A 12,960-nucleotide genomic window follows, 5' to 3' on the forward strand; every position below is an offset into this window, starting at 1 on the left:
TTATTTACTTTTTATTTACTTAACAAATACTTATTGAGTGTCAGCCACAGTTCTAGACCCCGGGAAACGTGAGTGAATAAAGCAAACTTCTTGCCTTAATGGAGCTCACATTCTAGTAGGCAGGACAAACAACAGACTGCAGGTGTCATGAGAAAGAGTTTCTAAAATAGTAGAGTTGGGACTTCCTGGTAGTGCAGTGGTTAAGACTCCGAGCTCCCAATGCAGGGGACCTGGGTTCGATCCCGGGTCAGGGAATTAGATCCCACATGCCGCAACTAAAGATCTCGCGTGCCGCAACTAAGACCCAGCCCAGCCAAATAAATAAATAAATAATAAAATAGTAGAGTCAAGGAAGAACTCTCTGAGAACTAACATTTTTGGGTAGAAATATGTGTGAAGTGAAAGTACGGCCTGTGCAAATATCTAGGGAAAGGAAAGTGCAAATTCTGACGAAGGAACAAACTTCTCTGAAGAACTGTATGAGGGCCACTGAGGCCAGAGTGGATGAGCAAGTGGGCAGTGCTGTAGGTGATGTGCCAAAAGAGATACCAGACTGTTGGAGACCACACAGGCCACAGTAAGAAGTTTTGATTTTTCTGAGTGTGAGAGAAAGGATCTGAGGATTTGAGTTAGGAACTGACCCATATAAATGAAATCCCAACGTTAGATGCAAAGAAAAAACTTTCCCTTTTTAATCCAATCTTTGGCTTTAAGCCTTTGTGAGTGAAACTCAGAGCAATACCTGGAAGCACAAATATCAAGCTCTCTTTGCCTATTTTTCCTGTATACTTTGACTATTGACTTCTTCCTTGTCAGTTCCAGGTGTGCTTCTAAATGTTTTACTATGATAATCTCCATCTCAGAAATCTCCTCAAGGGTACTCACTAACACCAAAATCCCAGTTCCGGGGCTAACTCTAGGGTGTGCAGGGCCCTGGGCAAATGTTTCCTGTGGGTTCCTGTCTATATAAATAAGTCGATTAAAAACGTATTACAGGGGGCTTCCCTGGTGGCACAGTGGTTGAGAATCTGCCTGCCAATACAGGGGACACGGGTTCGAGCCTTGGTCTGGGAAGATCCCACATGCCGCGGAGCAACTAGGCCCATGAGCCACAACTACTGAGCCTGCGCGTCTGGAGCCTGTGCTCCGCAACAAGAGAGGCCGCGATAGTGAGAGGCCCGCGCACCGCGATGAAGAGTGTCCCCCGCTCGCCGCAACTAGAGAAAGCTCTCGCACAGAAACGAAGACCCAACACAGCCAAAAATAAATTTAAAAAAAAAATGTATTACAGAGACTTCCCTGCCAGTCCAGTGGTTAAGACTCCACACTTCCACTGCAGGCGGCACAGGTTCGATCCCCGGAAGGGGAACTAAGATCCTGCAAGCCGCGTGGTGTGGCCAAAAAAAAAGAAAAAGTATTATATAATTCATAGGTCCATTGAGGTATAGCGATATATTGATGAAGATTTAGAATAATAAAAAAATTATTTATTTATTGTCCACTCGATGCAAGTAAAGATTCTTCTTGGTATCCAGGTGCTATTTCTTCTTGTTTGGTTCAAGAGTCATTTCTTTTTTTTTCTTGATTATCAAATGAGCCATTTCTTGCCAATTTCATATCTTTCAACACAAGAAATGGTAGTAATGCTATTATTTCTCATAACACCATGGTGCTTGTAACATATTTGTATTAAAATAATATGAATCTTCTAGCCTCTACAACACTCTACTACCATCTGTGTCATGTTAGTCACATCATTACTCTTGATTTTGCACCATCCATTGTGCTACTTGTAAATACTAGCTTCCAATCACTCGAAGATTGTTATGGCACTTCTTTGATAATAACCACAAATTCAAGCCTGACCCAGAGTGTGCAGGAAACGTGAATAATTTGTTTTCCGGTCATCTTAAATTTATCATTTAGAATGTTATAGCATAACATGGAACAACACATATTCTATGTCTTGCCTTGAACTCTCTAGGCCATAATTATTGCATTCCTAGAATGTGATCTTTTTCAACACTGACCGCACCTTGTCTCTCATACATCACCACCAGCAGGAAGGGGATTTTAGGCATAAAAAAATAAATAGTCGAATTCATGCAAGGAATGTCTGTTTCTCATCTGGGAGAGCTTAACGCTAACCAGGGAGAACAGAGCATCACCACATCCATCAGAAGGGTCCATTGTTGTGGTGAAGAACATCTAGAAAGCCCTCAGAAGTGATAGATGCAGCCACTCCCAAAGGACTCCTTGACCCATGGTGTAGAACCTACAAAAGGGATGGGGCAACTGCTCTAAATGCCAGTGGCAAGGAGCGTAAGGACACCTGATGCCACCCCTGGAGCCCTTGGGTGTTATACAGCAGAAGTGGCAGCATGGTTAGCACATAGACAGTAAAAGTGGATGCCTGGGCCCACACATATGGCCTGAGCAGTGGACCTTAGAGAGCCCAGAGCCCTAAATTAGACCTATATCCAAAATAAGTGTGAATCACCCCAAATCAGCATGTCAACATCACTCCAACAGCCCAATTTCACATGATCCTGCAAAGAAAATACCTCGCCAACCAGCAGCAGCAGCAATCTGCTCACCAGGCACCTCTCCTAGAACTGGGGTCTGAAAACAGCCCCAGGATGACACCATACATACAAGAGCTCCAGGACATCTGGTCAATTCCATGTGCACAGAGAGACAGACAGCTCTCCAAAGGGAGAAACAGGGCCAGCACCAAAAGAGGACTTAGAACATTTCAAAGAAGTCACTTCAAAGAGGAAGACTCTCTGAGGCGCAGGGCTGGGGCAAGGTGTCTGCGTGCCCAGGTCTAAGAGTAGCAGTGCCCAGCTCCTCCAGATTTGCACACAGCTTAAAGGGACGCCAAAGTAAATGTATGGCTGAAGAGAAATTTTTCAGTTAGTCTCAGATCTAAATCTTATATTAGGCATATGATAATGTTTTTAAGGATGAGATAACATCTAACATTCAAGTTCCCCATTTATTGAGGGCATGATACTCAAAAGACTCATCACAGCATTGTTCTATTCCCTTGCATCACGGCCATCACGTGAGAGCATGTTGGAAGTGCAAACTCTTGGGCCCCACCCCAGACTTACATAATCAGAGTCTGTACTTTTTTAAAGGACCCCTAGGTGATTGATATGTACATTAAAGTTTGAGAAGCATTGCTTTTCATGACATTAACTTTGAATTTAGTGCAGCTCCGTGTCAGAACTTGGCTGTCCTAAATATATGATAATTACAACAAATCCAACAGTTACCTCTGTGCTTATTTCTTCAAAAATTATATGAGAAACCATAGGGAGGAAATTCCAACCCCTGTCCTAAGGGTCCTTTCACACTTTCTTTTTGCTTTCTCTTGTATCTAAGATTATTGGATATTATAACTTTTTCAATTTACTTCTTCAAATATGCTAGGTGTTTTGTTGACAACCCCTTCTTTATTTGATTGGATACACTACATCTGATCAAATTTGCCTGTCAGCTGCTTGCAACAAGAATGGGATTGTAGGAAAGTTAAGTGACATGTATTTCATGGGAATTGTCTTAGTCTGTTCAGGCTGCTATAACAAAATACCATAAACTGGGTGGCTTATAAACAACAGAAATTTATATCTCACAGTTCTAGAGGCTGGGAAATCCAAGATCAAGATGCTGGCAAATTCAATATCTGGTGAAGGTTTTTTTCCCTGTGTATTCACATGGCAGAAGGGGTGAAAGATTCCTCTGGGGAATATTATGCCTCTTTAATAAGGGCACTAATTCCATTCACGAGGTTTCTGCCCTCGTGACCTAATCATTTCCCAAAGGCCCCACCTCTAAATACCATCACACTGGGGATTAGCTTTCCACATACGAATTTTGGAGGAACACAAAGTTTCAGTCTACAGAAGGAATCTTTTATAGTAACAGTAATCACATTCTGACTTGCCTAGGATGCAATCACTTCCCATTCAAACTAGCTTTACAAACTCAGTGTGCAGTTAAAGAACGGTCATAAATTCACATCAAAATACTTATGAAAAGCAAAATCATTTACCTATTGGACTCTAATAATGAACCATTATTTCAATAGAGATTTTGTTACTTTTAAATATGAGGCTAACCTGTGTAAATTAAGATAACAATTTCAGGACAATAACTCAAAACCTAAATTGCCTATTCCAATATCTAATTCAAATAGCTAGAATTTTTTTCTTTTGGTTTCTCAATACCTTTTTCATTCTGATGGCCCTTTATTCATTAGTTCATACTTTGTTGAATTATTTTGGTGCATTTAGTCCTCACTTTCTCCTCCATTATATTCATTCTCTTTTCAGCCTCCCCTTTCCAAGCTCTTACCCACACTCTGATCTGGTCTGAAAACATACCCTGTTTTTCAATCACCAAAATTATACTATCTATGCAGGAGGAAAAGAAGACCACTCAATGTTGAATTCAATTTGGAATGATATAACTTAAATACTTCAAACAATATTGTAGTTCTAGCTTACCTGGTTATCTAATAATACTGCAAATTTGAGCGCTCCTTTTTATCTTAGTGAATTCAACATACAGAATATCCAAAATAAACAGACTGCACCAACTCACAGACTATTTTCAAACCAAACAGGTCTTTTTCTATAGTTCATACATGAAAAGATATTATTCAGCATGAATTTCATTAAAGAAATGTTGATAGGAAACGGATGATACTAGGCTATAGAAAAATCAGAGATTACGATGTGATTCTTGCTTTAAAAATTACAACAGAGCAGGGCACCACGTACATTATAAATAACTGCTCACCCAAAGAAAAGTGAAATTAGTGTCAGTGAAAATTGCTAACAAAGTGTTTTAATCCAGCCTTAGGTGGTTATTTTCCCTTGGTGAAGATGTGTGTTAAGAATTTCAAAGTTGAATTCAATTTTTTTAAAGTCCTTCAGAATTTTCCTTAATGAAGAAATGACTGGCTGCAGAGTTGTTTGAATTGAATATATAACCTAAAGTACTGGTTCTCAACCCATTTAAGTCACAGTAGCCTTTGAAACCTTGGTGAAAGCTTTGGCTTCCCTACAGGGGAAAAAAAGCCTGTGTATAAACACATAGTTTTGCATATACAGTGTGTAATAGCTAATTTATGTGCTATTTTGAAAGACTTCCTCGATAAACAAGGAAGAAGTCATTTTCTACATGGTGTCAGTATAGGTTCTTTTTCTCTGACAGTAACAAACTGACATTAAAAAATATTCTTTGTTTAAAATTCTGGAGTAAAAGGGAATTCCCTGGTGGTCCAGTGGTTAGGATTCCGGGCTTTCACTGCCAAGAGCCTGGGTTTGAGCCCTCGTCGGGGAACTAAGATCCTGCAAGCTGTGTGAAGCAGCAAAAAAAAAAAAAAAAATTGGAGTATATACGCTAAAATACTTCTAGTGGGTGGTAGGATTTGAGATGATTTTAAATTTTTTCTAGTGTCATCTCTGTTGTCAAGGTCTTTCCAGGGTTGTTGTTTTTTTTTAATTTTGAGTTTTATTTTGACAGTTAACAATTCAGCTAAAATATTTTCATAAGAGAAATGCTATTTTCATTTTGGATCAAGAATGCTGTGTGAGATCCAGATTAACCAAGATGGCGGAGTAGAAGGACGTGCTGTCACTCCCTCTTGCAAGAGCACCAGAATCACAACTGGCTGCTGGACAATCATTGACAGGAAGACCCTGGACTTCACCAAGGAGGATACCCCACGTCCAAGGACAGAGGAGAAGCCACAGTGAGACGGTAGGAGGGGCGCAATCAGAGTAAAATCAAACCCCATAACTGCTGGGTGGGTGACTCACAGACTGGCGAACACTTATACCACAGAAGTCCACCCACTGGAGTAAAGGTTCTGAGCCCCACGTCAGGCTTCCCAACCTGGGGGTCAGGCAACGGGAGGAGGAATTCCTAGAGAATCAGACTTTGAAGCCTAGTGGGAATTGGATTGCAGGACTTTGATGGGACTGGGGGAAACAGAGACCCCACTCTTGGAGGGCACACACAAAGTAATGTGTGCATCAGGACCCAGGGGAAGGAGCAGTGACCCTGGGGGAGACTGAACCAGACCTACCTGCTGGTGTTGGGGGGTCTCCTGCAGAGGCGAGTGGTGGCTCTGTTTCACCATGGGGATAAGGACACTGGCAGCAGAGGTTCTGGGAAGTTCTCCTTGGCGTGAGCCCTCCCAGAGTCTGCCATTAACCCCACCAAAGAGCACGGGTAGGCTCCAGTGTTGGGTTGCCTCAGGCAAAACAGCCAACAGGGAGGGAACCCAGCCCCACCCATCAACAGTCAAGTGGATTAAGGTTTTACTGAGCTCTGACCGCCACAGCAACAGGGAGGGAACCCAGCCCCACCCATCAACAGTCAAGTGGATTAAGGTTTTACTGAGCTCTGACCGCCACAGCAACAGTCAGCTCTACCCACCACCAGAGCCTCCCATCAAGCCTCTTAGATAGCCTCAACCACCAGAGGGCAGACAACAGAAGCAAGAAAAACTATAATCCTGCAGCCTGTGGACCAAAAACCACAGTTACAGAAAGATAGAGAAGATGAAAAGGCAGAGGGCTATGTACCAGATGAAGGAACAAGAAAAAACCCCAGAAAAACAACTAAATGAAGTGGAGATAGGCAACCTTCCAGAAAAAGAATTCAGAATAATGATAGTGAAGATGATCCAGGACCTTGGAATAAGAATGGAGGCAAAGATTGAGAAGATGCAAGAAATGATTAACAAAGACCTAGAAGAATTAAAGAACAAACAAACAGAGATGACCAATACAATAACTGAAATGAAAACTACACTAGAAGGAATCAATAGCAGAATAACTGAGGCAGAAGAACGGATAAGTGACCTGGAAGACAGAATGATGGAATTCACTGCTGCGGAACAGACTAAAGAAAAAAGAATGAAAAGAAATGAAGACAGCCTAAGAGACCTCTGGGACAACATTAAACGCAACAACATTCGCATTATAGGGGTCCCAGAAGGAGAAGAGAGAGAGAAAGGACCAGAGAAAATATTTGAAGAGATTATAGTCGAAAACTTCCCTAACATGGGAAAGGAAATAGCCACCCAAGTCCAGGAAGCGCAGAGAGTCCCATACAGGATAAACCCAAGGAGAAACACGCCGAGACACATAGTAATCAAAGTGGCAAAAATTAAAGACAAAGAAAAATTATTGAAAGCAGCAAGGGAAAAATGACAAATAACATACACGGGAACTCCCATAAGGTTAACAGCTGATTTCTCAGCAGAAACTCTGCAAGCCAGAAGGGAGTGGCATGATATACTTAAAGTGATGAAAGGGAAGAACCTACAACCAAGATTACTCTACCCGGCAAGGATCTCATTTAGATTTGATGGAGAAATCAAAAGCTTTACAGACAAGCAAAAGCTAAGAGAATTCAGCACCACCAAACCAGCTCTACAACAAATGCTAAAGGAACTTCTCTAAGTGGGAAACACAAGAGAAGAAAAGGACCTACAAAAACAAACCCAAAACAATTAAGAAAATGGTCATAGGAACATACATATCGATTATTACCTTAAACGTGAATGGATTAAATGCCCCAACCAAAAGACATAGACTGGCTGAATGGATACAAAAACAAGACCCATATATATGCTGTCTACAAGAGACCCACTTTAGACCTAGGGACACATACAGACTGAAAGTGAGGGGATGGAAAAAGATATTCCATGCAAATGGAAATCAAAAGAAAGCTGGAGTAGCTATACTCATATCAGATAAAATAGACTTTAAAATAAAGAATGTTACAAGAGACAAGGAAGGACACTACATAATGATCCAGGGATCAATCCAAGAAGAAGATATAACAATTATAAATATATATGCACCCAACATAGGAGCACCTCAATACATAAGGTAACTGCTAACAGCTATAAAAGAGGAAATCGACAGTAACACAATAATAGTGGGGGACTTTAACACCTCACTTACACCAATGGACAGATCATCCAAAATGAAAATAAATAAGGAAACAGAAGCTTTAAATGACACAATAGACCAGATAGATTTAATTGATATATATCGGACATTCCATCCAAAAACAGCAGATTACACGTTCTTCTCAAGTGCGCACGGAACATTCTCCAAGATAGATCACATCTTGGGTCACAAATCAAGCCTCAGTAAATTTAAGAAAATTGAAATCATATCAAGCATCTTTTCTGACCACAACGCTATGAGATTAGAAATGAATTACAGGGGAAAAAACGTAAAAAGGACAAACACATGGAGGCTAAACAATACGTTACTAAATAACCAAGAGATCACTGAAGAAATCAAAGAGGAAATCAAAAAATACCTAGAGACAAATGACAATGAAAACACGACGACCCAAAACCTATGGGATGCAGCAAAAGCAGTTCTAAGAGGGAAGTTTATAGCTATACAAGCCTACCTAAAGAAACAAGAAAAAGCTCAAGTAAACAATCTAACCTTACACTTAAAGAAACTAGAGAAAGAAGAACAAACAAAACGCAAAGTTAGCAGAAGGAAAGAAATCATAAAGATCAGAGCAGAAATAAATGAAATAGAAACAAAGAAAACAATAGCAAAGATCAATAAAACTAAAAGTTGGTTCTTTGAGAAGATAAACAAAATTGATAAGCCATTAGCCAGACTCATCAAGAAAAAGAGGGAGAGGACTCAAATCAATAAAATCAGAAATGAAAAAGGAGAAGTTACAACAGACACTGCAGAAATACAAAGCATCCTAAGAGACTACTACAAGCAACTTTATGCCAATAAAATGGACAACCTGGAAGAAATGGACAAATTCTTAGAAAGGTATAACCTTCCAAGACTGAACCAGGAAGAAATAGAAAATATGAACAGACCAATCACAAGTAATGAAATTGAAACTGTGATTAAAAATCTTCCAACAAACAAAAGTCCAGGACCAGATGGCTTCACAGGTGAATTCTATCAAACATTTAGAGAAGAGCTAACACCCATCCTTCTCAAACTCTTCCAAAAAATTGCAGAGGAAGGAACACTCCCAAACTCATTCTATGAGGCCACCATCACCCTGATACCAAAAGCAGACAAAGACACTACAAAAAAAGAAAATTACAGACCAATATCACTGATGAATATAGATGCAAAAATCCTCAACAAAATACTAGCAAACAGAATCCAACAACACATTAAAAGGATCATACACCACGATCAAGTGTGATTTATCCCAGGGATGCAAGGATCCTTCAATATACGCAAATCAATCAATGTGATACACCATATTAACAAATTGAAGAATAAAAACCATATGATCATCTCAATAGATGCAGAAAAAGCTTTTGACAAAATTCAACACCCATTTCTGATAAAAACTCTCCAGAAAGTGGGCATAGAGGGAACCTACCTCAACATAATAAAGGCCATATATGACAAACCCACAGCAAACATCATTCTCAATGGTGAAAAACTGAAAGCATTTCCTCTAAGATCAGGAACGAGACAAGGATGTCCACTCTCACCACTATTATTCAACATAGTTTTGGAAGTCCTAGCCACGGCAATCAGAGAAGAAAAAGAAATAAAAGGAATACAAATTGGAAAAGAAGAAGTAAAACTGTCACTGTTTGCGGATGACATGATACTATACATAGAGAATCCTAAAACTGCCACCAGAAAACTGCTAGAGCTAATTAATGAATATGGTAAAGTTGCAGGATACAAAATTAATGCACAGAAATCTCTTGCATTCCTATACACTAATGATGAAAAATCTGAAAGAGAAATTATGGAAACACTCCCATTTACCATTGCAACAAAAAGAATAAAATACCTAGGAATAAACCTACCTAGGGAGACAAAAGACCTGTATGCAGAAAACTATAAGACACTGATGAAAGAAATTAAAGATGATACCAACAGATGGAGAGATATACCATGTTCTTGGATTGGAAGAATCAACATTGTGAAAATGAGTATACTACCCAAAGCAATCTACAGATTCAATGCAATCCCTATCAAATTACCAATGGCATTTTTTACGGAGCTAGAACAAATCATCTTAAAATTTGTATGGAGACACAAAAGACCCCGAATAGGCAAAGCAGTCTTGAGGCAAAAAAATGGAGCTGGAGGAATCAGACTCCCTGACTTCAGACTATACTACAAAGCTACAGTAATCAAGACAATATGGTACTGGCACAAAAACAGAAACATAGATCAATGGAACAAGATAGAAAGCCCAGACATTAACCCACGCACCTATGGTCAACTAATCTATGACAAAGGAGGCAAAGATATACAATGGAGAAAAGACAGTCTCTTCAATAAGTGGTGCTGGGAAAACTGGACAGCTACATGTAAAAGAATGAAATTAGAATACTCCCTAACACCATACACAAAAATAAACTCAAAATGGATTAGAGACCTAAATATAAGACTGGACACTATAAAACTCTTAGAGGAAAACATAGGAAGAACACTCTTTGACATCAATCACAGCAAGATCTTTTTTGATCCACCTCCTAGAGTAATGGAAATAAAAACAAAAATAAACAAGTGGGACCTAATGAAACTTCAAAGCTTTTGCACAGCAAAGGAAACCATAAACAAGACGAAAAGACAACCCTCAGAATGGGAGAAAATATTTGCAAATGAATCAACGGACAAAGGATTAATCTCCAAAATATATAAACAGCTCATTCAGCTCAATATCAAAGAAACAAACACCCCAATCCAAAAATGGGCAGAAGACCTAAATAGACATTTCTCCAAAGAAGACATACAGATGGCCACGAAGCACATGAAAAGATGCTCAACATCACTAATTATTAGAGAAATGCAAATCAAAACTACAATGAGGTATCACCTCACTCCTGTTAGAATGGGCATCATCAGAAAATCTACAAACAACAAATGCTGGAGAGGGTGTGGTGAAAAGGGAACCCTCTTGCACTGTTGGTGGGAATGTAAATTGATACAGCCACTATGGAGAACAATATGGAGGTTCCTTAAAAAACTAAAAATAGAATTACCATATGACCCAGCAATCCCACTACTGGGCATATACCCAGAGAAAACCGTAATTCAAAAAGACACATGCACCCGAATGTTCATTGCAGCACTATTTACAATAGCCAGGTCATGGAAGCAACCTAAATGCCCATCAACAGACGAATGGATAAAGAAGATGTGGTACATATATACAATGGAATATTAATCAGCCATAAAAAGGAACGAAATTGAGTCATTTGTTGAGACGTGGATGGATCTAGAGACTGTCATACAGAGTGAAGTAAGTCAGAAAGAGAAAAACAAATATCGTATATTAATGCATGTATGCGGAACCTAGAAAAATGGTACAGATGAGCCAGTTTGCAGGGCAGAAGTTGAGACACAGATGTAGAGAATGGACATATGGACACCAAGGGGGGAAAACTGCGGTGGGGTGGGGATGGTGGTGTGCTGAATTGGGCGATTGGGATTGACATGTATACACTGATGTGTATAAAACTGATGCCTAATAAGAACCTGCAGTATAAAAAAACAAACAAAACAACTAATACTAAACTTTCATTGGGTTATTTGTATGGAAACATGTTAATATAAATGTTTCAGACATTACATGAAATTTCTAAAAATCATATTTGTATTTGTATGGAAATATGTATGGAAATATGTTAATATAAATGTTTCAGACATTACATGAAATTTCTAAAAATCTTATATTTGTACTTGTATGGAAATATGTATGGAAATATGTTAATATAAATGTTTCAGACATTACATGAAATTTCTAAAAATCTTATATGTTCTGGTATAATGTTATAAGTAATAATCCTAGTTATTACTTTAAAATGTATATCTCAGAAATAACTAATTTTCTTGTCAACTGCATTATTATGAACTGTCATCAAATCTTTAACCGTGGTCATTTTTAAGTCTTTTGTCATTTACAGACAGTTCTGGGTGTACTCTGATGATTTTGCAAATATGTTCCTATAAAAGGGTTTCATCTTCAAGAAATACATGGAAAAGACTCTGACAAGTACAGGTTTCTGGTAACGGACTGTACTGCTGAACTGAATGAATAAGCATTTTCAGAACTCTAATGAAAAACTGATGAACTCATAAAAGTGCTAACAAAAGATCAAGATGAAAAAAAAATTAATTACATGGGACTGAGTGAACTGATGAGGATGAGTATAATTTTTGTGACTTTCTGTCTGAATTAAAAAAAAAAAAAAATTCCACAAGGACTCAGAGGCAAAGAATATACAAATCAATTTTCACTGCAAAGTAAAGGAGCTGTTACAGTGGAGGATTACTGGACTGAATGTCAATATTATGACATAGTATGAGTGTGTTTCATGTTTGGTAATTGCAATCATTGTTGCTTTTGTTGTGGTCATCCATGTACAATGCTTGGTGTCAGTCGATTTATCTCTTGTAAAAATAAAATACAGTGTGTGTGTGTGAAAAAAAAAAAAAAAAAAAAAGAATGCTGTGTGATTATAAATAATGCTACAAAAATATTATCCAGGAGTTAGAAACCTTTCTTTCTTTCTAAATATTTATTTATTTATTTATTTGGCTGTGCCAGGTTTTAGTTGTGGCATGCAGGATCTTTTTAGTTGTGGCATTCGGGATATTTAGTTGCGGCATGTGAACTCTTAGTTGAAGCATGCAGGATCTAGTTCCCTGACCAGGGATCAAACCCAAGCCTGCTGCATTGGGAGCATGTAGTCTTAACCACTGGACCACCTGGGAAGTCCTTTCTTTTTTCCTTTCTTTCTTCTCTTTCTTTCTTCTTTCTTTCCTTCTTTCTTTTTCTTTTTTTTCTTTCTTTCTTCCTTCCTTCCTTCCTTCCTTTCTTTCCTTCTTTCCTTCTTTCTTTCTTTCTTTCTTTCTTTCATCTTTTTATTATACAGACTTCTAAAATATATTT

At 38.7% G+C, this 12,960-nt stretch overlaps 1 long non-coding RNA gene across 1 annotated transcript in view; it reads left to right on the plus strand.

Annotated features, from left to right (window-relative positions):
- LOC309628314 overlaps window positions 1-12,550 on the plus strand; it is an 882,984-nt gene extending 870,434 nt beyond the window's left edge. Inside the window, exon 2 of the long non-coding RNA XR_014244410.1 lies at window positions 12,021-12,550. This is a non-coding gene — a long non-coding RNA (uncharacterized lncRNA). The remainder of the gene's footprint in view (window positions 1-12,020) is intronic.
- The last annotated feature ends 410 nt before the right edge of the window (window positions 12,551-12,960 follow it).

The sequence above is a fragment of the Balaenoptera borealis genome (genome assembly GCF_965194805.1).
Source record: "Balaenoptera borealis genome assembly, chromosome: 4".
Taxonomy (NCBI): Eukaryota; Metazoa; Chordata; class Mammalia; order Artiodactyla; family Balaenopteridae; genus Balaenoptera; species Balaenoptera borealis.